This window comes from Bombus pyrosoma, linkage group LG15, assembly GCF_014825855.1.
Source record: "Bombus pyrosoma isolate SC7728 linkage group LG15, ASM1482585v1, whole genome shotgun sequence".
NCBI lineage: Eukaryota > Metazoa > Arthropoda > Insecta > Hymenoptera > Apidae > Bombus > Bombus pyrosoma.
The window spans coordinates 6,420,080-6,447,835 of NC_057784.1; the positions used below are offsets into that span (position 1 = coordinate 6,420,080).

The 27,756-nt window shown below is 37.5% G+C and overlaps 1 protein-coding gene across 1 annotated transcript in view; it reads left to right on the plus strand.

Moving 5' to 3' along the window:
• The window catches only part of LOC122575859 (poly(rC)-binding protein 3), a 188,371-nt gene that overhangs the window by 42,788 nt on the left and 117,827 nt on the right, over positions 1-27,756 (plus strand). Inside the window, exon 2 of the mRNA XM_043745341.1 lies at positions 11,421-11,458. The gene's annotated coding sequence lies outside the window, so the exon portion shown is untranslated. The remainder of the gene's footprint in view (positions 1-11,420; positions 11,459-27,756) is intronic.

Below are 27,756 nucleotides of genomic sequence, written 5' to 3' on the forward strand. Positions count from 1 at the left end.
AAACAGCCGAGAAAACTGAAGTTCTTGCAGCTATCATGGAAAGAGTGATTATATGAGTGAAGAGATTGGATTATATGAAGAAATATTTATTGGTAAAGGAAAGAGGACTGGAGTGAGGAATATCAAATTAAGAAATATTTCTTGACTAAAGAATTGGTCGAATGGAAAGTATGGATTGTATGAATAGTACGGAAGAATTGAATATCCGTCGAAGAATATTAATGTATATTGAATCAGCAAAATAATGTACTTACATTGTATGTTAACTACTATTCTTGGATTAAAATTCCAGTCTACAATAATTTTAAACAGCCGAGAAAACTGAAGTTCTTGCAGCTATCATGGAAAGAGTGATTATATGAGCGAAGAGATTGGATTATATGAAGAAATATTTATTGGTAAAGGAAAGAGGACTGGAGTGAGGAATATCAAATTAAGAAATATTTCTTGACTAAAAAATTGGTCAAATGGAAAGTATGGATTGTATGAATAGTACGGAAGAATTAAATATCCGTTGAAGAATATTAATGTATATTGAATCAACAAAATAATGTACTTACATTGTATGCTAACTACTATTCTTGGATTAAAATTCCAGTCTACAACAATTTTAAACAGTCGAGAAAACTGAAGTTCTTGCAGCTATCATGGAAAGAGTGATTATATGAGTGAAGAGATTGGATTATATGAAGAAATATTTATTGGTAAAGGAAAGAGGACTGGAGTGAGGAATATCAAATTAAGAAATATTTCTTGACTAAAGAATTGGTCGAATGGAAAATATGGATTGTATGAATAGTACGGAAGAATTAAATATCCGTCGAAGAATATTAATGTATATTGAATCAACAAAATAATGTACTTACATTGTATGCTAACTACTATTCTTGGATTAAAATTCCAGTCTACAACAATTTTAAACAGTCGAGAAAACTGAAGTTCTTGCAGCTATCATGGAAAGAGTGTTTATATGAGTGAAGAGTATGAGGAAGAAAGGGGACTGGAGTGAAGAATATCGAATAAGGAAATATTTCTTGACTAAAGAATTGGTCGAATGGAAAATATGGATTGTATGAATAGTACGGAAGAATTGAATATCCGTCGAAAAATATTAATGTATATTGAATCAGCAAAATAATGTACTTACATTGTATGCTAACTACTCTTTTTGGATTAAAATTCCAGTTTACAACAATTTTAAACAGCCGAGAAAATTGAAGGTTCTGTTATTTCTTTGTGTCATCCTTTCTTCTCTCGTTTTTCGATCAAAAATATTGAACCATCTCGTAATCATCCTGTATGACGATAACTTTACTGGAAAGGCGCAAAATACGAGAGAAGCTGAAATGTTCAGAAGCTGAAGTTTTAAATATGAAGAGTACAATCTAGACAAAATTTACAAAACGACCACCAACTGAAATGTCAATTTTACGAATCATCAACGACTATACTATATTCCTCTGGACTGTCCTTAATTTTTCGCTTGAAAGAAATAACTGCAACATGAAAGCCGATATGAAGTTTAACGCGAATGATTTTGAGAGTATTCGTAACGCGATTGACTTTTTATCAGACCGATAAACCTACTCGATTCCGTGTTACTAAATATCGTTTCCTCTTGTAAACGTATAATCGCGTGTTGATTTCGATGGTCACTAACGACTTTATTATTAATAGGACCATTTTATAAATATAAACTGGTAAAGAAATAAATAAAAGGAAAGTTTTTGTCGAAGAATCAGATTCAAAGAAAACGTTGAACGTGCAGAGTATATAGTTTATACAAATTTCGAACATAGAATATATAATCGAATATAAAGAATTCTTATCGAAGAGTTAGATTCAGAGGAAACGTCGAGTGTAGAGAATTTAGTTTGAAAGGAATTTCGAACATTGAATATATAATCGAATATAAAGAATTCTCATCGAAGAATTATATTCAAAGGAAACTTTGGAATTTGGTTCTTGGATGGAAACTTTGATCTAGAAAGGATTTTTAGCATAGAATGATATAATTGAAAAATACATTCGTGGAAATATTACGTCACTCTGCATGTTGTTGGTTCCGGCACAGCACTTTCTCCATGTATAGACATATTTCATCAGACCTTTCAGTCGAAACCCCTCGTTTCAAGCCCCCGCTTATGGTCGAAGCTTTGAAACACACGACACAAAGACACGCGCTTGAAAAAAAAAAAAAAATCACAAAAGGAGGCAGCCCCTCCTGAACGTTAACGCGCTTTCAAAGTGTGCGGGCATGATACACATTCTCTCCTATGGAGAGGAAAGTCGCGTATCGAAAATCTATCGCTTCAATAAAACGCGTTTTAAACGCTCGGCGTATGCAAGGCAGGTTATGAAAAAAGATCCTGAATTTTCACAGCGAAATTATTATTCGTTCTATATATATGCGATATTATTTGTTCGTTAATTAAAATCGTCGGGTTATAGTTTACCTATTAAAACAGTGATTGAAGATCGAATTTTAGAAGAAATGGTGGCAAGTTGATACATTTTTTAGTAATTCTTGTTCGAGTTAATTATAGTATTTCAGTAAAAAAAGTAATTAAATAATTCGTTGCTTTCGGAGACACGAGGCAACTTTATGAACAAAATTTCGTATAGATAAGACAGACTATAATCTTATACTAAACAATTTTTGTTAATAAAGTTCTTGCATATCTTCAAAAACAACAGAGACACTCGAGTGCTATGTTAATTCTTAATCGAAAATGAGAGTGTGAAAGATAAAAGTTGGACGATGTTAGGCAAGTGATTCACGTTATTGAAAATTGTTCAGTCCGTTGCAACTGAAACTTATCTTACTTGAATCGTTCGAAGAAATTTGGTAACGTGGGTGGTTACAAATGGCCATTGCGACCATCGACGTATTAAAGTTCGATAAACTTCATAATGTAGCGACCATCTTTCTTCGCGTGGAATTTTATTTCGAACAAACGAAAAAGTCGACAGTTTCCGGGCCGATACTTTAAATAGAAAAGGCGGTTTCTCGTTTTATAGCCGTGGAAAATGTTAAGCGGAGAAGGTGGCGGGCTGTCCCCGTGGCGCAAGCGGCATGAAACTCGCGAGAAACTTTGAATTCGCAATTTACCCTCCAAAGAGACTAAATTCGCATGCTCCGAAACGAATTCGAACTTGTAACGGGAAAGATTTGCCGTGCAAACAGAATTACCAACTACTGCGAGGTGTCGGTGATCGCGTGGATGCCTGTGTCGAGTTTTCTGTTGATTTTTCCCCGGATCTCCTTCGCCGGCTAACAACCACGTGAATTTTTCTCGCATAACATTTATGTTTAACCCTTTGCTTGAAAATGTTCCCGTTCAAAGTTGAATATTATATTTGATGCGAATAGATTGAATCGATATATCTACTGTACGTGTTTCGATGTGATTATTCGATTCGTTCGATTCCATTCACAAACAAGTGATATTGGTGTGTCGTAGGGCAGGAAATTTCCAACTTTTTCCGATTTCTGATAAATTTATTAAATTGATTTATAAAATGACATATCTGCAAACCGAGATAATATAAATAAGGATAAAAATAGTATCGGTTTATTCATCGTGCATTTTCGTTTCATTGTGTATCAGCGATTGTTGGACACCCTATGTATAAATTCTCATAGGCATATTGTGATCTAAATTGAAATACAATGCTATCTGATCAAATTTCGACGATGAAGCAAGGTTCTATGTAAATGAATTTTACGAATCACAAATCCAACGATCCTTTTATTCGTCGTGAAATCGTCGAAACCGAGAGGATGGGATTTATCTGTGCAAGGAAAGTGTAACAGCGACGAAATTTATTCCTTATTAATTTAGATACTGATATTATCGAGTAACAAATTATTTTCAGTTCAACTGAAAGACAGTAGTAATTGTTATAAATTACAGTACTTTTTAGAATGGTTTTGGAATGAATTTTACTTCCAAGGATAAATAAATAAAAATTATGAGGTACAATAGAAACAAATAGAATGAAATGAAAAATTGTATCAGGTAAAAATTAACACGAATACGGTATGTACATATTTTTATAATCTTGCGCGTTTCAGTCTGGGAAATGAGATCTTAACAAGACGCGAAGAACTCGCGGCAAAGGCCGCTATTTAAAGGGAGACTACGTTTAATTCACTCGAAAATGTCTGTCATTTAGCAGCAGGAAACTAGGAAACAGACACCGGTTCTCTATCTCGAGAGCTCGTGAAACTTTCTTGCCCAACTGAGTTCCTTCACTTTCAAACTTTTCCCTCCCACGCTTTTTCCCGATGACTAATAACCGAGATTTTTTCGATTGTTTACGAGCTAAACGTGCACCAACTTTTCCTTAATCATGTAGATTAATTATTCATCATAATTAAAGAACTTGCCTGTTCCCGGCGAAAATTTATCTTTCGTTGTGTTATCTGCGTTTTCTGTTTACGTTACAGCCAAAGTTCTTTGGAAAATTGAAGTTGCTGTTCGAGATTAAAATTTCTAAAGCAAAGAGGAGAAATGAACACGTTGCAGAAAGCAGCTTGTACGATATTGAATAAAATGTTGTTCCTTGTAAGCAAACGTTTCGCAAAGTTTCGTATTTTATCGATCTTATTAATATTATTTATTGAAATTTGTATTTTCATATGGATTTTACGTCCACGTGTTTATTTATCGTATCATATGATTCGACGGACATTACGTTCATAATAATTCGACAATATATTACTTGATATTTCTGCGAGTAATTAGTACAATTTTCCGAGTTCTAGATTTTATATTTGTAAATTTTATAAAATGTAGTTCGTTCGCTATTAAAAAAGAAAAAAAAATGGAACTAGGTGCGTCGCTTTATTCTCTATTTCTGGAAATACTGCTTTTCAAAGTACAGCTAGCAATATTCTCCGCGTTGCTTTATCTTTCCACATATTTTCGCTCCTTTCTTCGAGACGATTCTTCTTCAACGAAAGTGATTCTCATACCCAGTCTCGAGGTGGAATTCCTACACGATTCAGTGTGAAAATCGCCGAAAATATCGCGTACAAAGTTGCCACGTTCTAGGAGTACGACAGACGAATTTATGACAAGTTTCGCGTGCGATCAAACTTTGTGCTCTAACTTTCAGGAAGAGGATCAGATAAGCTCGGCGAAATACTTGAAAAAAAAATAATTCGCAAGTATAAGTACATTAAAGAAATTGCAATATTTTTTCGCATATTTTATTCTTTATTCGATGAATTATTTAATTACGCGTTTATCATCGTAAAGATCATTACAACCGATAAAAGTGTCTAATTCTAAGAAATTTTTCGAAACGATACTTCAGATCCATTGGAACAGACTCTGTTCTTTCCTCTTTTTCTTTTTTTTTTTTTCTTTCAATTTCCCAAGCATCCTATTTCAAAAAGTTTCGTAATCTCCGCGGAAGATAATACTTCAAATTCATGGGAAAATTCATTTCTACTAAAAAATCAATTCTCAACGGCGATCCTAATATTTCTTACGCCTTTGAACGTTTCCATCCGCTTCTTTAAAATATCGAACGTCTTTAATATAATCGAAAGTATAAGAAGCAATGGTTGCAATTCCAATAACTTTGGCATCGTTTCAATAATCGTAAAATTGTCTAATAATTTTCGCAAGAATCGCTTTTCAACACGCTCTAAACATATCAGTAGTCATTTCCGAATATCCGAAGAACCGCAATTTCTTCGTTCTCGACATCTCGGCGAAATTGAAATTTTAATAATTCCAATAATTTTCAAATATTCCAACAATTCTTAAATATTCGACGAGACAAACGAAGAATCATTTCCATATATCCAAAGCAGCCCGATTCAAACAAGCTCGTCGTCCCGAACAGTTTAAAAGCGATAGCCAGGGTCTTGCGGAAGGACATTTCGTTTCGGCGACGTGGAATCGCAATATAAATCCGGAGGAGCTCCAGCGAATTCAAATGTACACCGACTTCCTGTGACATCTTGCCGCGTAAATATCCTCGGGCGTCCCGATCGCATTTTACCGTGCTCGCCCCTTCGAATAAAAATTGCCGGCTCTGGAAGCGGCCGGTCGCCACCCCATCCAGACTCTCGATTATCTCTCGCTGGATTTTTACACGCGCCTGGCAACGTTCGATCGCTTCGTTCGTTGCATATGATTTGTCGTCCACCTGCTGTCACGCCGTTGGAAAAATCGGCAGACCTGTAACAGCAACGAGCGTTGGGAAACGTTGCAACGTGATTTGCGACGCGTTTCTCATTTCCTCCCTCGCGTGTTGTTCCAAAGATTTTAGATGCAAAGTTTCGTCTGTTCCTTGCGTACACAGGGAAAGTAACTAAGGGAAAGATTGAGTTTTGTAGATTGAAAAATTATGTCGAAGACGCGGAGTGAAATTTGTTCACACGACATGCCTAGTTTCTGAGGAAATCGAGTTGGAAAATCTATCAAGTATACTTCAACTGTAAAAGCTAAGATAATTAATTAGATACAGGTAATTAATTAGCAGAAGGTTACTGTACGTGCGAAAATAAGTGAAGATCGTGCGATGGAATTTTTCCTATCGAAGTCTCATTTTCGAGAAAAAGATACAATTTGATTGAAAAATAGAGTGTTTGGTTAAGAGCCGGTCTCGTACAAGAGAAATATGACGCTGGAAGTTTTATGGGAAGAATCTTTATAAACTTCAAAATTGTATTCGACGAGAATGATTAATAGACACAACGTATTGTTACCTACATATTGACAATTACCGACTTTATAAATGTTTAGGTTGAAACATATGTAACTAATAATTAGTATACTGTACGATTATTGCGGTTATGCAAAATGTACGTGTTACGTAGTTTGATATGTTTTTGTTCAAAATTACCTCTGATATTGATCGACACTCGTCTAGATTATATTAATTGGCGTCAAATAGATGTCAGAAACGTGATATTAATTATATCTCAAAAAGAAAACGAACATATTATTCGTTGCTTGCTGATGAAAATTAAAATATCAATCTTCATAGATATTTTGACTTCCTGTAGCAACAAATATTCGTTGAAATTAAATGCGCCCGACGAGGCCGGTGTTTAACGAAGGAAAGAAAAGAAAAATCGTGTGCAAATTTATTTTCACGGTAGAACTACAATTTCTCTATTCGATATATATATATATATTTTTTTTTTTTTTACATCATTCCACGTTTATCTGAGTGCATTAAAGAGTCCGAGGTCCATGGGACTCTTCATTTCCGGCGGCGTTCGACAGAAAAACAATCTTCTGTGCCCCTCGAGACTCTCTCGTATTCTCTGAATTTTACGACCAACTAATGGCCATCGTTATTTCCTCTCTTTTTTCACCTCGGAAAAATCACCAAATAATACAAATGGCTCGTACCACGTGCTATATACAGTCGGAAAGAAAAATAAATGAACAGGTAGCGAAAGTAGAGATACCAATGAAACGTAGTCGAACTAGCACTAGCGTGACCCACATTGCCAAATGATCGTACACCTAAGAATATTGAAAATGGTTCGCATGAACGTATGCTGCATTTGTCTTCGTTTATGAGATATGTATAACAAGTTTTGCAAATAGAGCGCAAATAGATCGATCGGAAACGTTGAAATTCCAAGGTTCGGAATCGAAGAAGCTTCCCAACAAACTTGGGAAACACCGGCGCACCAGCGTAACCGGATCCATGACAAGACGCCTACCGGGTTGCCTTGAAATGCAAAATGATCATTTGGAGCATCTTCTGTAATTGTATTTAGATAACGTAAAATCAGAACAGCAACTTGATTACATCTCGTAAACTCAAACAGCCGGACCATGTGTCTATACGAACCTTTTTCATCGTTTTTAAATCTACAATCATCTGCTGGAATTGGTTTCGTATATCTTTACAGTATACTATACAGTATATATAAATTGTTTAATAAATAATCGAAGATAATGTTGACATTTTTGCGTAAACAATACGTACATTTAACGAAACTTTATCGATATCTATTTTTAACTACCACCTGTCTGCTCATTTTTGTCCCGGAGTGTATCTATGTGTATAAATGGTGTCATCTAAACCAACATCCTCCCTTGTAGTTTTCGTTGATGAAAATTTCGCCGGACAGGTGAATTTCTCGGCTCTTGGTACTTCGTCGTCAACGATATTTCGCATTTGAGATCCTCGGCCAGCCTGTTCCAACCCCTTGGTTCCTCGAGTAATCTCAGTAATTCCCGAACAATTCCGTCTGGCCTGCCGTGTCTTTATTCCATCGCTGTCCAATTCCTTTTCTCGCTGAAACAATTCTTTGACTGCCGGTTCGAATGAATGCAGGATTTCAACAACCGGGTCCCTTCGAACACGCTTTGTGCACCATGGCATTAGGAAGCTGCATCCAGTCACTTTGAAATAATTGGCGCAAGTTTAATTAATCGCGTTCTGTCGCCATACTTTTACGTAAGTGATCGTGGTAAGACGAGGACAAGGGTTGGCTGATGAGATTTCCAACTTATTGGATATGCATATTTTGTGCGATTTACAACGAAGATCGGATTTTTGCGTTATTTAACCTTTTCGCTACCATGCGTCACACACGTGTGACGCACTAGTTGCTTTCCACGGCTGCTGCCAAACGTCACACGCACGTGACGCATTCTAAAGGCCGCTTCGATTGCCTGCTAACCATTTTCTATCGTTATATATGTAACAATATATGCCATATTATGCAACACGTGGAAGATTTGGTACTTGAGCCACCGTGAACAGCCACCTTTTTCTTAAGGAACGGTTACAACGTAATTAATCATCGTGCGATAAAATAATGCATAATGTGTAAATGATTTACATATTGTTTTGTTCAAGTAAATAGTATATTAAAGTTCAAATATATCGTGTGTCGAAGTATATTAGAGCTTAAATATATTATACGACCCAATAATGTGTTTATACGTTCCGCATATTTTATCGAATTTGGACGCCGTACATATACGTTCTGTATATTTTATTTTATTCATCTCGTTGCTATTAGTTGTTTATTTTAGTTATTTATCTGTGAAATTCGCTGGGGGAATTCGGCGTTGGTCCCGATACTGCAACAGCGCACTAATTGCTAGGTTCTTAATTGCATGGAAAATTAATCAACATGGAAATGGAAGAATTGTTGTTGAAAGTTTGTCTTTTTGCCGAAATTTCTCAGTGGGTTAACGTTCGCCAACAAAAAGTATACATAACGAGAGAAGAATATCGTCACGTCCATTAGAGTCACGTTGAGCAAATACAGTTCGGCAATGATATGTTGCATAATTATTTGAAAAGTGACCAAAGGAATGACAAACTCGCTCAACAGCGCATCATCGCGGGGCGAGAATAGAGTGGCGATGATGGCGCTATGCGGCGTCTCGCGCGTAAATCTTGCGTTTGAGGAACCGGAAGCGTCGCCGGTGGTCTTGCAATTTTGAATCAAACTCGCCCAATGCCAAATGCCGTTTATTGATTGTGCCAAATTCCACGCGCGTGCGTGCCCCTCCTACCTCCCCCCGTCTTTGTTTCGGGGCTTTTTGATGCGCGCGTAAACCGTCGTCAGTTTTGCATTGCCAAATCCTTGATATTCTACCGACGATGATGAAACTCATTTTGCAAATCCTACGTCATTCTTACCTTTTCGTGAGATCAACTTTTTGTCCTATTTATTTCTCTCTTATTTATTATTGAACAATTACTATATTGTGGATATTTACGCATTTCTGGACAATGTTTGGAACGTGTTAGGATTTCGAAGGAAACGACGAATTCTTAAGCAAATAGAATTTTCAATTTGAACGTCTTCATGCATTTAGAAGAAATTGAGAAGTGCAAACTGTAATGTGAATATTAATGAAGAAACATATAAAATGTTGAAGGTTCTTTCCATTAATACTTGGCAAGAAAAATAGTTCTCCATGGAGATTTCACTTTTTCGATTGTATTCTCGAGAACGTGAATATTTATAAAAGTCCGCAGTCTAACGATAATACTCTTATTCGTCGAAAAAATTTACGAAAAAGTTTCTCTCTTTCGAAGACGATGCTGCAAACTTTTGAGTGACAGTCCATAGTATGCGAAAATCTACAGAATGTCAAAAATAAAACGCTCGTCACAGCATTTAATAATATTTCCTCTTCTTAAGTTATACAGATAAAAATTTGAATCTTCGTAATAGTTCACTGTCCGGATAAATTTTCGTATCCCTGTATATTCCAATTTTGATGTTGATTAACGTCATAAAAATATATATCAAACTTGTATTTAATTTGTACGTCAAATCGCTTAAAAACACTTTTCTTTTTTTTTTTTCTTTTTCTAACACGTTATAAACTTTCGTGTATTTTATTTTTCAAGATTTTTGATTCAGCAAAGAGCTGTCCTCGACCACGCTCGGACTTGCGGGAATTTTTTGGCAAGCGGAACAGAAATCGTCAGATTAAACACACGTGGTGTTTTTTCAGCGAATTGAAATTCGTTAGTCGAGATTCGAGCTGTTTCGCGTTTATTGTCGATCGAATTCCCATTCTTTTTTTCGTTCTTTCCTTTTCATCCCCGTGCCCCGCTCCCGCCGGATTATCGAAACGGTTGTTACCGCGAGAGAAAACTCGATAACTTCGATTTCCTGTTCGATGTAAAACGAGCCACGTTTACCACCGAGTTGCTCTCCCGCGAAATTTCCTGTTCAATTTCGTATCGACGCTTTCGCCAAACTATTGTTTTCCTCCGCTCTTTTTTTTCCTTTTCTGTCTTCCCCGTTTATCCTTTTCTCTATTTCTCTTTGTCTTTTACTTCAATTCCTCTCTTTCTTTTCTTCATTCGAATCACGAAACACAAAAACGAATTGTTGGAAAACTAAAGTAAACAATGTCGCGAAAAGAACAAACCAGACGCGTGGAAACGCGGCACTTTTTCACAAAGAAACCTGACGAAAATGTTTGCCGACTGAGAGCCTGCAGTTGGTCTCTTTTTGTTCGTTAAAGCGATTAGGTTTCTGGGCAACGTGTACTTCGTTAGCCAAAATAAGGAATTAAAGGGCATGCGAAAGGAGGACGATTCCCTCTCCGCTGTTTAACGTCGAATACAATCTTTTCGAACGCATGTTTATAGTCTTCCGTGAATTAAAAATTATGAGAAGACAGTTAAAGTACAATTTTAATTAATTATTTCAGACTTTTGAAAAGAAAAAGATGTCGAGGTAATTTAAAAAAGACTAGTAGAATATCGACATTGAAACCTGCAAGAATTTCTCGGACAAACAGCGTACAGAATAACAATTTTTTAAAAATGAGAAGAAATAAACGAAATATTTCTACTGGAAATAGATAGATAGATACGTGATTATGTAAATTAATATGGTTCGACTACCTTTTTACAAAAATTAATACAATTTTTCCCTTTTCTTCTTTCAGATATCTCTATCGTACAAGAAGAATATCGAGTTATCGTGGTAAGTGTTTTATCTACGCAACTGAAAATTCATATTTTTCATTTTTCCTGAACAAAAATGGCACATACCGTCGAATTCTTCCACGTGACGTCCGTCTTCATTCGTAAATATTTATATCAATAATACATGAAGATCTTAAGTGGATCTTCTTCTTCAAATTCTTCAACTTCTTGTCGAACGAAAGTGACTCGGTTCTCCAAAATGGAAGAATTCGACAATTTAAAAAAGAAAAAGAAATGAAGTTAAAAGAATCCCAATTTCGGTAAAACTGGACGATATCGTACGAGCGAAACTGGTCTTGCAGAAACTACGGAGAAATTCAATTTTCTCCCCATTAAACGGATCGTCGTGAATTACGGAAGAATTCGATATGGTTTGAATCAAACAAACGTTCCGGAGGCATGCGACTAAATTCGATTCCCATCGAGTTAAATAAACTTCGCAGAAGCGAAGAAAAGGATTCGATCGAGTATGGTTCGCCAAAGGATCTGGAAATTTCTTTAAATCTCACGTGCACGTTGATTTTTTCCGAATAAAGGTAGGATACAAATTCTGTTTTTAGCGAAAGAAGTTGGTAAATTAAATTTTCATTGGAAGCGAGAGAAATTACTTGTTGCATTTTACAGATGCAGTTTATATCTTCAATCTGATCTTCAACTTTAGGAATTTCTTATTTTGTTTCATTTATTTTTCTTTTCCTTTTTTAGGAAGTTTATTTAATATATGGAGATTAATTGCGAAGAATGACGTATGGAAGGTTTTACAATTAAACCTGTTGTTCGAATATTAGCAGAAAACTACTGTACTCTTTAATTCTCGTTGTTTAGCCTTCATTATATGATTTATTAGCTATCACAGAGAGACTGTTTTAAATCAGTCTATTTAAATAACTGGAAATATAATCGATATTCATATATTCGAATGTAATTGTATAGAAGTCAGAACGATTAATCAGAACGAAATACAAACTGTATATTTGCCAGTTTTATTTAACAGTATCCGCTCTGGAAAAAAGAATAAAAAAGTTATCTGCTTGGAGTTAAAAGTTCGTGGAAAAAAAGATGACGTTTAAATTTAACAAACGTCTGATGTTGTGTTAAAACTACATTTTTATTAACAACTACATAGATTTCTGAATACTTGGAGCTGCAGCTTGACTAAAATTCTAATTGTTTAAAAGCAACAGAAATATTTTCGTTGTCTTTCAATCGATTATTTATCATTTCTATCGCGCTCATAGATTTTCTATTGTAGTATCGTGGACGAAAGGTCTAAGAGACACCCGGTGAACCATAAACAATATCGCGATAAAGCCTAAGTGCCGAGAAGACAAAGGGATGCTAAGGGAGAAAGACGAATTAACAGTCAGTGTTAGTTGAGAAGTCAGAGAGTGCGAATTGCGTTGTTGAGAGAGTGTTGCTAGTGTTGATCCGCGTGAGAGAGAGCGTTGGGACCGTGGTGACGAGAGTTGCAAATTAACTATTTAGTTGTCTAAGTTATAGCACGTTATTGTATTTAGTTCAGGTTAAACAGCCACCGTTTCCTGTTTAACCAACACCTGTTTAATCCATTTGAAATAAACTAGTAAATAATAAAGATCCTACACTACCTTTGAACAAAGTGTACGCGGTACGATATCGCGAATATTAATTTTATTGCGCGTACTGGATTTTTCCTGCTTGGGATATTTGAATACCTGTATTTTACGTGATCAATAATCCCCCTTAAACGATCTTAAATATCGTTTCTCGCGTAATGTAAAACCGGGCTTATTTCACGGACGTCATTTTAGTAACTTTTCCGTTCGCTCGATAAATTCACTATTTCATAAACGAGAAAACTCGATTCGAAATTGGGTTAACACGAGATCGATATCGAGCTGAGTGAAGCGCGTATTAACATCGCCAGGCACGTAATGCTTTGCCGATCAAATGTTGTGCATGCGTGTAATTACTAATAAAGAGCGAGCCGCGTTTATTCAGTCGGCGCTTCCCTGAAAAATTCCCTAGCACGACGTTTAATATGGATCACGGGGTCTGATATTCTGTCGCACGTCGTTTAATGGAAACATCTGCGTAATTAATCCTAGTATAATGCACGCACGAAACGCGTGAATTACGATGCAACGTAGCATCTGTAATCAAAAGTAATATCGAAGATCTAGGGACATTTTGCGTAGGAATAAACACTAACCTTACCAGGCCCGGTCAAGTGATCGATTTGAAAATTTCATTTGAAATTATACATTCATCGTCATATTATTTCGTTATGGAAAATTAATGGCAAAAGTTGCAGTTATTTTTCAATATTTCGAATAATAATTCGTCTTATATTGCGCTGCAGGGAATTCATTTGAAATGAAACTCGATTAAACTCTTGAATATTCGAAATAATGATATTTTCAGATGCTTGAAATATTGTTTACGGGATAATTGATAATGGAAAGTTATTCGGAACCATCGTAATAAAAGAGTATAGGGATCGCGTCGTACTGCATCGTTGAAAAGAATATGGTGGCGTTTAAGTGCTTAACAAATTTAAATGCGAGCTTACGAGTAAATTAGCGGAAATTAGATTGTGATAAATAAGATACTGTCGAGGCGCGAGCAAGCCATTTTAATTCAATCTATCCCATTATTCCGGATTAGCGTTTGAAAAATGAAAGGGATGAACGTATCGTATAGGGAAGGAGACAAAATTTTATTACAATTAAATCCTTCTAAAGAAGAGAATTTTTCTGTCGAAATTAATATTAAAGACAGAGGGAACGGAACACATTTTTCCTATTTTGTGTAGCTCGAACGAAAAGCGTAGATTGTTGCTGGCTTGCTAAACGTAGACTTAAACGCTCGAATGCAAATTACTTTTGTTTTACACGTCGGTAAAAAGTAACTGTAACATGTAGATACACCTCTGAGCTAGGGAAAATTTTATATCTCGAAGTTTCGCATGCATCCGTAAATATTTTTCATCACTTTGTTTTACAGAATGCAATTACAATTAACAAAGAAATATTTTTCGCAAAAGAGAAGCTTTAAAGATACGTGCATCTGTTTTCGGTACATTTTAAATGAAATTCTTTTCCGTTCCTCCTCTCTCCCTCTCTCTCTCTCTCTCTCTCTCTCTCTCTCTCTCTCTCTCTCTCTTTCTTTCTGATATATAAATAGCTTTGTTTAATGTGAACTTTGAGTTTTACTAAGTACACTGTGTACAACATTTATCTGTTTGGAGCCGATTCGAAACAACTTATAGAATTTCGGGCATTATCTTTAGTTTCGTAGCATCGGAACTTTTCTTTAACAGAATCTGTTGGAATTACACCGAAGAATTTCAAGGCTTCCCCATTGTTCCCGGAGATCTAATTACCTCTTCGGCAAGTTCACTTAGGAAGAGTTCACTTGTTAGAAGACGCGCAATAATAACGATTCAGCGGCAGTTTCTTGAATACAGAGCACCTCGAAGAAAAGAAGTACGTAGTAAGTACGAAACCCCGGCTCTTTCTTTCTGATAAATTCAGCAGCAGTATCGGATATCGGAAATCTTTTCTATTCATTTCAAATAATTCGATCTTCATTAAGCCACAAATTAAATTCGAGCGTAATTTTTACTTTCGTTCGCTGAATATCTTGCGCGTCTTTAAATGATCTTCTCAATGTTACGAGAATATATTCAGTCTTCTATGACCGTTGTAAAATTGTTCGTTTATCGTCTACAAAAATGTATGAAATTTGTTAAAATCAATTTTATTACAATTTGCTTGTTAATTTTTGGGCGCTTCTAAAATTCAAAATATTAAATATTCGAGAAGAGACTAACAGGAAGTGTTGGCAGAAAATTTCCATTCCCACAAAAATAATTTTCGTTTTGTTTCATGTTCGAACCAAACCAGAAACCTTTTCCACTTACCAAACAACTCTTCGATCTCAACTTTGTGTCCGGAAAAATCTTCGTCAAGCGAGTGATCTTCTTACCTGACTCTGTTCTTTAAATCGAGACTCGATTTCGATTACATTCAGAAAACTCGCATTCCCACAAAAACAATCCTCCACTTTCTACCTGGCTCCCATTCACCTTTCCCACGTTTCATACTTTCTGGTTCGAACTAGCTAGAAACCCCGTGCCACTTACCAAACGACTCTTCAACCCTAACTACGTAACCCGAAGGATGTTGATCGAGCAGGTGATCCTTTCACCTGACACTATTCTTTAAATTTAGTCTCCGCGTGGATCAGATTCAGAAAATCTCCATTCCCACAAAAGCGATCCTCCACTCTAATATCCATTCGCCTTTCACACACTTGAAAAGTTCAAACCCTCGCTGAACAACCCCCAACCTTAACTGGCGCCCAAAATCTTCGTCGAACGAGCGGCCTTTTCGCCTGACCATATGACGCTGCTCTTTTTAGTCTGTGTGCCGTTTCAACCGATTAGTTGCTCACGTGGCACAGCGACTATGGAGCGTCTGAAAAGCTTCGAGTATCCGGGCGAATCTGCGTCCATCTATAAACGGTGAAAAATAAACAGACTCGTTCTCCCTGGCCAGTTTTAATTAAACCTGGCAGGGAGAAAAGGCCACGTTCCTGATACAATGGCGTCGCGAGACAGTCGAGAGGAATCCTCGGAGCGGAGCTGATGCTCGCCGAAAGAACAGGCAAGATCCACTGGGAACCGGTCCTCCACGTCGGTTAATTATCTAATCGACCTCTTCTGCGGACAATATCGCTCGGCTTCTTCGTCCGGTTCCTCGATGAACTTCCGTCATCTAGCGGAACAGCCGAGCCTACGGCAAATAAGAATGTTAATTACGGGGATTCGTTGGTCGGAGGCTGTTTTCATTCGCCGAATGCCGCCGTTCTTCGCAAGTTCTTTGTACACAAGGTGAGTTTCGCAGCCAGAGAGAAAGAAAAGAAGGGATCATCCTGGCTTTACGCGAGCGACTCTCTTACGGCCGCTTTAGGCTGCTATCACACGGAGATACGCGTCTCGTGACACGTGTATGACGTATGATAGGTAGCAGGTGCGCATATGTTCATCGTGATCTTAGATTAGACGATACGTTAGATTTGTGGACGCAGCCGCTGTATAGGAATCCGCGAGTCAATGTGAAGCAAAGATAACGAAGGGGAAAAAGTGACGTCACTTGTAAGCGAAAGATAATTCAAAATGATACTGCATGGGACACGTGCACGCGTGTATCTGCGATAAGAATGTAGAATCGCGTTATACGTTTAATCAAAAGTTTCACTCTACGATTCAGAGAAATTGCAGAGAAATCAAAGATTACGTACAGTAGGTTGACGGTGATGATGATGCTTGGTTTTAATCTGACAAATAAATGTCACAGAGAGGAAGAAAGAAATGATAAAATTGATACGTAGAAGTCATTGCACGACGCTGAATAATTTTTCTGACGTGGTATCGATGTGAATTCAAGAATAAGACTATTCCTTTTCATTGGCAAGTTGCGATTAACTGGAGCAATTATCGAACGGAGGAATAAAGTCCGGAATTAAAGTTGTCTCGGTAATCGATGAAACGATAAATCATATAAACACAGCAATCTGTGGCTAAATCTTGCAAATCCGACGGAACCATCATCGTTGGCATTCATTGTCATCGGTTGGATAATCTGATGCAAAGCCTTGCAACCATTTGCATTTAGCGAAGCAACGAGAAATTGTATGCAAGCCATCGTGTAATCATATGGTGAACTGTCAACATGCATAAATTGAAAATTCATAGTTTCCAAGTTTCCTCGCGTTTCTCGGACTTCGTCAAATTAGTCCAGCCAGTGGATAATGGATATTTCAGTAGGCGCAAGGCCGATGTTTATCGTCGATTTTCACATTTCACATTTGAAATAAAATTCTTTTATCGATTTATTTTACAGATACAAATATGAATTGAAGCATAAATTACACGAATTGCTTTAACGTACAATATAAGATAAAGAACTAGACTTCGATAAGATTATACCTAATACGGACACGCGTTACACCGATAAAATTATAGCTGCACGTGAAAGACGCTTAAAGAAAAAGATTTTTCTTGGCCTTTCGAGAGTGAATTTTTATGAATTAAAGCAGAAAGAGAATTCTTGCTACACTGAACATTAACCTTTTTCTAGACTATGAAGAACGTTGTTAAAACTTTAGATTTTGTAGGCAGCTCCGCAGATAAAATGTAAGATTCGTCTGAATTGAGCAGAAAATGGATTACAACGTGGATGTTTTACTTCATTGTAATACAAATGAAGGTGGTAATTCGCGGGCAATAGTAACGAAGAGGAAAAGGAAGAGAAATAATTCGATAAGTACTGGAGATGGCAGTTTATTTAGCATAATTAACGTTATACTAAATTGTGAATATTTAGCCGTGTGAATTTCTGCAATATTTATGTAAATTCTCTTCATACGATTACCACGTCCACTGTTATTATTCCCTTTTATCAGTTTTACATAGAACGTATTTCTCAACGAGATGGGTAATCAAAAATTGTAAAATGAAAATATCGACGAAGACCAACATTTCAAACGTTTCAAACCAAACGTAAAATTGAAGAATCATATAAATATCACCAATGTCCCGTACATCCCGAGTCAACCAACCAATCGATACGTCGCGAAACACAAAATTATATCGAACGTAGTCTGGAGGCGCGTTCAAACGCAATCTTAACGTACGAGCTTTCGAAAAGAAGATGCGATTCTGTATGATCCCGTGGCGAAGTTCACAACGACCGCAGTTACAACGATAAAAGGCAGGTGTACGTATTCAACGAGGGCAGCCGGTTCTTCCCACTTAATTCAAATTATCCGACGCGAAACGAGATGAGCTCGCCGGAGCGCGAAGGGTCTGCACTCGAGACGGCGGTCCCGTTATACAACTCGTTCGCGGCCTCCATATCGGCGGCTCTGTCGATCTCTTTCTTTTCTTTTTTTTCTTTCCTTTCATTCTTTTTTTTTTTTGCGGGGGTTGCCACGTGTAATCAGCCGAAATTCCGCGCCGTAAATCAATACCCAAGCCCCTTCCGACGATGCACCCCTAGCCAACCCCCCACCCTTCCGCCCCTGGCCCTTTCCATTTCCGAAACTTCCGCCTCATCGTCTTCGGAGGCGTTATTACCCAGCAGCCGCGGGCATTCTCATTTCCTAGCCGCCGAATTTTCCATTTTCATCGACCACCTCGTCTCTTCCGCGAGACTCGCGGAGAAGAGATTCCGGCTGTTTCCGCCAGGGATCAGGATTAATTGCCGCGTTCCTTCGCGCCAGCGGACTGCCTTTCGTTCGAATTTTGCCAGTCCGATGTGGTGATCGAATTACGGGGAAAATGGCTGATGGAGGAAGATCCGACGATGGAGGGTCGAGGATAAGTCGTAGATGGTTGGCGAGGAATTTTCACATCGCTAGCATGAAATTGTTTTGGTACCGGGAAGAACTGGCGCTGAATTAGGGACTGGAATTGTTAGGACTCGTTCGTGAAGATTATCGAAAATTTTGTGGATTAGTTAAAATGCAGTAATTAGGGTAGTGTTGTTATCGCGAATTTAAGTGGAATTCAGAGGTATGTATTTTCGTAGAACCAGTGTTTTATCGAATGACATGGGTAGCGTAGCCTTGGTTTGAATTTTGCGAGGGTGAATGGTGATCGAACTTTAAGGAAAATTGATGGTGGAGGAAGATTTGAAGATGGAGGGTCGAAGAAGGCTTGTGGATGGCGAGCGAGGAATTTTAGCACGGCGATATAAAATGGTTTTAGTATTAAAATGACCACTATGATTATCTTCGCCCCCGTTAACGAAAATTGCTCCGTGCTATTATCGTAAATTTATAGCGAAATTTAACACAAACTTGCTAGCGATACTTTATCATAGAATTACTTGAGTTATTAATTACCATTTTTCGTAGAGTTAATGTTTTATCGATTCGCGGGAATATAGTTTCGACTTGATTTTTGCGACGGTAATTTACGAGAAAATTCCAAGAAAAATTGACGATAGAGGGAGATTTGAACGTGGAGACTTAACGAAGGCTCGTGGATGATTAATAAAGAATTTTATATCGGTAATATAAAATGGTTGTAACACTAGGAAGTTCGATGTGATTATTTTGACTCAATAGTCAATGCTATTGGCGCAAATTTTGCAGCAAAATTTCCAATAAATTTGATGGCAATATTTCTTCTATTACCAGAATTATTAGAATTATTAATTACCATTCCTCGTAGAATTAACGTTTCATCGATTGACACGGGTGCTTAGAATTTTGTACGGCTGAGATATGATGGAATTCTTAGAAGCATCGTCCTATTGAATAACACGTGCATCATTTCGCTGCATGACTTTCCCATCTATAGCTCGGCGAACTCTCTTCATCGGACGATAAGGTGTAAGCTTAACTGCTACAATATCGTAGCACATAGTAGGACACAATATATAACATATTATCTGCTACAGACCTTTCCCCGATATTCAAATGAAAACCAGTCCGTAGATATCCTTTCACGAACTTTCAACGTCGCCCTTTTCCCTGCTCTGACCCTCTTGCTGAGATTCTGCCAGCCAACCTTTCTTCGACTCGCGATAGACGGGTACAGTCAGTGAAAAAGATGCGATTATTCCACTTGTATATTTACATTTTTATCAGAAGCCTCTCTAGACGACGTTCGCTATTCATCGCTTTTTGACCTTCTTCATTCTAATTTAATTTAATCCCAATTCTATCTCAATATCACCGAAACTCATAAATACAAAGACGCAACGGTTGCGTCGTGTCTTTATATTCGATCATCGCAGATCTTTGTGATACATCTCACCAACCTTTCCGTGCAAGATCATATCGTCCAATCTCTACGAAAGTGGTATAGTGAAATTTAAAAATTTAAAAATAATTTTCGAAAAGTGAACCGAGAACTACTATAGTAATACGTTGAAGGAAACTAATACTTCAAAAATTTCAGTGCATCGCTTCTACCGACTGTACGATCAAGGATCGTCAATTTTAAGACATCAATTTTCCAGCAAAAGTTGACTGTAAAGGTGAACCGAGGATTATTGGACGAGGAAACTGTTACATTGAAAATCTCAGTGTATCGCTTCCACCGACTGTACGATCGGTCAGACAGAGCTGTTAACAGCCGTATGGAGATCTAGCTGGATTATTGGCCGTTTCTCCGGCTCGACGAAGACGAAACCAGGTCGGATGGTATTTGTTAATGTGCTCCTGCGAGAGGTTTTTTCGCCAACTCCTCCGAGAGGGAGCTTTGGCCCAGCTTTTCGTCTACAGATTTCCTGCAGTCCCTTAAAATCCTTGCCTCCTTCGTCCGGAATGTGTCTTGGCAGTATTCGACGTTCTATCGATGTACTTGTCCCACTTTGGTTATGTATCCTGTACTCGTCTTTTACGTCATGTACGGAGTATTTTAGTTGGTATTTTTGGACAACGTTTGATTCGAAAGGAAGACAGGTTTCCAGTGATGAGAATGTTGCTATTTTTACTATGTGTCCATACGTATCTACATACGAATATGTTTGTGCATTTGTATTTGGCAAATTTATTGATCGGATTTACGTATATTTATACATAGAGAAAGTACGTTTCAAATAAAAGTTGTGCGTCGAGTTTAATTGACTTTAAATCTAATTTGATTTTTATATGCATCTTTTCATAGAGGTTCGATTCGGTACATCGTGCGTGTGTATACGATGTTTTAATATCGATTTTTATGAATTGTTGATATCGAAGAATCAACGTGGCAAAATAGTCGAAATTTCTCGTATATGTTCGATGCTGTTTCATGAACAAGAAGAAAATTATCGCAATACGTAGATCGCTGTCTTTAAAAGAAAGTCGTTAAAAATATAACATCCAAGCAATACTTTCTTTCATCGTAAAAAGGATATGGTACAACCATCATTCTTTCATCCTTACGAGACAACGTTCAACTTTTTTCTTAAGTCTGGACTCAAGAGCAAACAAAAGTGGCCATGTCTCCAGTGCATTATTAAACCCTCCGTGTTGCACTGTTCACGTAAGAAATTCCTTGCCCGTCGTGTTACACGACTGCTTGGAGAACAATATCCATCAACAGGAGACTTGCAGAGCCAAGACTACAGTAGTTGAAGGGAACTTCGCTTCGAAGGAACTTTTAATGCAACCATTTAGCCGCAGAAACATCTTACTCTCCAACCGAGTATTCCAGCTGGAAATCTTGCCCTCTGGTCACCATGAAACATTGTCGATTAATTTGTCATAATGAAACGAGGAGTTTACGCGTCTTTAGTCTGAGTTCGCGACTTCATTTCCGAAGTATCGCTGTTATAGGTCACGCACTTAAAGTACGCAAACTAAAAGGTAAAGTAAGTGAAGTAACTAAAGCAAGTAAAGTAAGTAAAGTACGCAACTAAAGTTTACACGGTATAGTGGACAGATTGAACAGGAATCGAGCAGATTTCCGGAATGACGATAACAGTAAGAAATACAGCAACTCCTAGCGACGATTCCGGAAACTTTCTAATCTGGTTTCGTAATAAAGTTTATTCTGTGTAAATGATAAGAATCGGTATCATCGCTGGTCGTATTATATGTATTTTTCTAGGAGCAGATTTTGTTAAGATTAGTTGAGAGAATTTTTTAGGAAATGTAGATACGAGAATGTTCTTAGACCATCGAACTTCTTCATTCTCAAAATGTTGATAATTAATAAACAAACGAATAAAATTCGTACCTCTTTTATTTATCGAAAGATTCCAAAGAGATGCAGAGGGGAACAGAAGATACGGTTACCATAAAGAAATATGATCTTTACTTTCAAATAGCTAAGACACACAAATTCTTCAAAAAGTTCCAAAAACAATTAGAGGAACAGAAGACGTAACCGCTATCTTTGCGTCCTAATTACTAAAACATACAAACTCTTAACGCTTCTTAACATTTCTATCTGCTAACTAAAAATTCCAAATGCAATCACAGTAACAGAAGACGCAACCACTATAAAAAGAACCTACAATTTTCACACCCAAATTACCAAAACACACAAATTCATAACGTTTCTGTTCGCTTTAAAAAAAGGAGAGACAGAGAGAGAGGGAGAGAAATACCCAAAAACAACCAGAGAAACATGTATTCATAACAGAAAAAAAAGAACATTAAAATACGCAAATTCGTGACTCTCCTATTTATCAAAAGATCTCCCTCGAATCGGAGAAACAAATTTTCCTAGCTCCATGTATCATCCATTTTTTCTTCTAATATTCCACTTCGTCGTCTAATAAATTAAAGGAATTTCGTTCAGGGATAAGCCGAGTCAATATCACAAAGAGATCCCTGTTCGTTGGTGTGCTCGTTTAGCTGCCTTCTGTCCGCCGCGTGAACGCAGGATTTGCTGGACTAAACGACGCTGATAATCGGAGTTTACGGGTTGCCCCTAAGTCATCGAGCGAACAGCATAAACGAACGACGAAGGAACCCATTCGAGCATCGTACAGTTTACTTGCTGGATCTCTCTGTCGACGACGGTATTAACCTGGTAAATCCGGGATATAACGCGGATGGGATCGCGATTTCGCCTTTAACCCTTTTGCAACATTCGCTGGGAAACAACCGTAGATTTATGGAAATTTGGACGTTGTGGTGATATTCAAATTACGCAGACAGATGGTGGTTCCAAAATTGGGAGGACTGAGCGCTCCAGAACGTGCAAAAAATCTGACCTAAGCTGACCTGATTATACCTTAGCATCATTAGAATTACAATCCTAGGCATATGCATATGCAATTTCATTTTGAGTCGCTTGAATCTGAGTAAATGTAACGTAACCAGCACCATTTTCTTTTTCTCGTGACTTTTGAACCTCGAACTTGAGCCACGACTCGGACGAAGCTTGCTCACCACCTTCCCTATGTCTGAAACATATTCGAAATTCAAGGAATTTGATGTTCCCTTTTCCACGCTAGTTACCTTCAATTTCATTGCATTCGTTTGGAAGCGTAATTGCTGTGACAAGCGATATTTCGATATCTTCGATTGGAAATTTGTAAGCGTACAGAAAGCGCGTGCATAATTGCGAGATCGAATGCAAAATCAACGAGGAAGTTTGGTTGGTGGACAACCTGTGAAAAATAGGAAATGCGATTTATAAATGTGTTTATAAATGTTCACCTGTGGTTTTTATTTTACTTCTGTTTTGCTCGAACGTTGCTCGAACGAATGCTCGATGGCTCGTCTCAGCTAAGTACGAGGCAGCAGTTTCGAATAACTTCAACCCCCATCGGCGTATACCGACACAGTCACGCGTTCAAACAAGTATCCCTTCGTATAAACTCGTATACTCGGTGGTCTTACGTAGGCTGAAGCTGCGGTGTTCAACTTCATCTCGTGGGTCCCGAAGGGTAACCCCCGACTGGAATTATTAAATTCGCCAGAGTGCGTCGCTTCCTTTTCGTCGATAGACGCGAAGGATTTCGTCTGCCTTCGAAACGGACGACGTCGAGGCTTCCATGTCGACACGTAATATTGACAATGATAGTAATGGGCTGTAGAATGCGTTGAATTGAGATTATCGTTTCGTGTACGATACATTTTAGTAATGGGAAGAAGGAATTCGTGGGAAATGATGATTAATGAAATTTTGATTTGGTTTCGCGCAAAATAATACGTAATAAATTTTCGTTTTGGATTGGTGAAAAATAATGGATAAAAGGAAATGTTTGTTCCGAGTTCCTGCTAAATGATAACTGATAAATTTTTCATTTTGATTCGTACGATATAATGAACGATTGATCAGCGATTGTTGTGCAACGTTGGCTCGTGACATCGCAAACTATAAATCTCACTGAAAACATTTGGAGCGAATTAAGTGGAAAACTGGAATTAAAATCTTAGATTGACAGATATGTTTGAAGTCTGAATCATGAAACCAAGTAACGATAAATATAATAGGAAAACTAGTGACACGAACGTGAATCGGATGAGAAGGAATTTAATTTAATCGTAGATTAACAAAGATTCTTTGTAAAGAGTTTTACACTGCGAACATGTCTCGTGTCAAGATTAATGATAATTATCGCTATATTTTCTATGAATAGTATCGAGTGGGCGTTACTATCCCATACGGAACGTGTATTCTTCGTTATTAAATGTTTCATCAATTTTCCACTGTATTTACGCACGCGGTTGAATATAAATTGTTCATTTTCCAGTGGCGATATCTATTTGCGAAATTTCATTCAAATCGTTGCTGATCCATATAATTTCTTCATCGAATGATCATACCGACCTATCGATATCAATAGCATGGGAAAATTTATTCCAACGGATTGCTACAAACAGCGAGATCTGCGAGTCATTCAATGATGCGACGTCTATTTTTTAAATTCCAACGGTTGTCAAATATAATTTTGTTTTAACACCGAAGGAAAGAGCTGTTTGAAAGCAAACATTTACTCCAAAAATATGCGTGTATTAGTAGGATCTATAGAAGGATATAAAAATTTTTATGAGACCAACTTTATTCGCGTATCTTCGCGTAAAGACTTTTACAATATTATTGACATTAATTATTGATATACCGCTACATTATCAGCAACCGTTGTATTTAAATAATATGCAGACTACTGTATCACAGAAAATCATGAAAGACATTCGATTTAAATCGAAGATTTTGCCTATTGTATTGATGAAACGTGGATAGAACGCGATTCCACGTCACAGGATTTGATGAAAATTTTTTTACCACGACTAACGATAAATTTAACTATCTGCCGTCTAAAACTAACCTTTCGAATTCCACAATGAGGTCAGTCGTGACGTAATATCTCTGTTTCACTTACGAATATTTCTGTCCCGACTTTATTTAACCATCGAACTGCAACGAAAACTTTCAAACTCTTCAACATCCACGAAAATTAATAATTTAAAATCGCTAGCGAAAGAATATCACGATTTATATTGGTCGGCGCACAGTATATTAATAATGCGTGAGGTGTTAACGATGATGAATAATGGAATTATCGACGAATTGAGTCGGATTTACTTCGCTTGCATTTTAGGATTTTGTCCTTTCCCTCGAGTCAAATGCGCGAAATTAGATTAACGCATCTGAAATGTTAAGGGCGATATTTAAATTTGCCGATGGTCTACGGGAAGCACGGTGACAGTCGACGTTTCGCAGGAAATTGCAAGGATCTGCCAACGAAAATAGCTTGGAAACTCGAAACACGATTGACGCGATATACAGTGACTGACGTTATAGAATACTACGCCATTTGGTCACACGCGAATCGTTACTTACGTGGAAACGTCTATCGACAATCGCAAAAGTGTCTAATTAGTCTAATTAAATAAAGTTTAATTAACGGTTCTTGATCGACGAAGTCGAAAAGCTCCTCTCACGCCTGTATCCATCTTGTATTTCCGACGATTCTATTTGGAGAAATTACGCTCAGAAACTTGTATTTTTGACAGGAATTATTTGATTCGTGCGGTTCCGTTTAACGAAATTGAATTGTAGAATTTGGAATTTGGCGGAAATTCGTTCCGCGCGCTTTCGTCTAAACGAATTGAATTTTCGAATTTAATGGAAATTGTACTTTCTATAGCTGCGTTTAAAGAAACTGAGTTTTGCAATTTGCAATTCGGTTTGATTTACCTCCATACACTTTCGTGTAAAGAAATTCGATTTCGAAATTTGGGATTTGATAGAAATGTAACTCGCGCAGCTCCATTTAAACAAATTGAGTTTCGTAATTTGGAATTTCCTGGAAATCTGATTCGTGCGATTACGTTTAAAGATATTACATCGGTATTGGTCTAAATATCAACTTTTAAACAGTCCAGGTACTTGAGTAACTTTCGTACACGATATCTTTTGTATCTTGGATAGCTGGAAAAAAATAATATTAAAATCCGAATTTAGAGAATAAACAAATAAACATTTCGCACGTTATCGTCACAAAATGAAATGTCTCGAGTGTATCATAAACCGGATGTGACAAACAAAATTGAAAACTAAATTCCCTTACCAAATGCATCGACTGTATCGTAAGGCAGATTGCAAAACATTCCGAGTATATCGTGAAACACAAATTATTAAATAAAATTCTTTTACCAAATGTGCTGAGTGTATCATAGAACGAAGACAAGATAAAATGTTTGGCCTAAATTTATTCTATTCTTTGGCTTAAACAGACGTTGAACGATTAATCGCTAGGTTTGCAAGAAATAAACGTCTTGGAGCTGTTAACTACCAGTGTCAGTCAATCAACACGCATTGTTCGAGTGGAATCTCGCGATAGAGAAGACGAGTCTCGGGCAGAACAGGAATTCCAAACTGCAGATACGGTTAACTGGTAAAATTTGCAACTAAATACGTCAAGCGTACAGTAAGTCGTCGCGTCATCGTCGTCTTCGCCGTCGCAAAGTTTCGTATTCCGCGCGAAATGAACTTTCCACGGCGTAAACACGACGATACGAGTCGATACTAATTACCATCTTCAAACCGGCTAACAACGGCAGTTAGCTTTGCTTTAAATTGCCGGTTTCCACGAAGAAGATCGACAACCGGACAACAACAATGCTTGGAGGAAAAATGCTAACGAGAAAATATTCTACGTACGTAAAATAAATCGTCGTAAATGTGGAGTACAATTTTGTTCATTCGGAGCTTCGTTTTCGAAATATATCGAAGCTAATGATTTTCAAAATTGACGCGCGGCTGCATGATTTTCTACGGGATAGGGGTACGTGAGTCTGCCAGAAAATTATTCTGTGTGCAAAAATAAGTCGAAAATTTCAGATACAATTTCCTCGTGCGAAGCCTCGTTTTCAGGGGAATCGAACTTGACAGTTTTTCGGATACACGTGCGGTTGGATAAATTTTTCCGCTGAACGAGGGTGGTTCTATCGGACAGGAGATTGCCCTAAAAATGAGTCGGGATAAAATTTGCTCGTATAAAGCTTTGTTCTTGAGAAAGTCAAGCTCGAAGATTCGTGTGACATATGGATACACTTGGTTGAAATACCGAGTATGTATGATCGATTAGTGCGGTAGATTATTCAAAACGTCTGATAATTTCCTGACATGGAATGACCTAAAAAGATTAGAGGAATATCATTTATTTTACGTATACGACACGGCAAACCAGCGGATCTAGGTTCTAGAAAATGTATTCGCAATTGAAAATGCGAATATTTAAAATGCTCGTTGCGCGAATTCGAACCCTTCGCGTCGCGCACTTACTTGTATCAACGTCGGGAAGATCAATTAATAGAAAGAAGATGGTGATACGAGCATGTGAATCG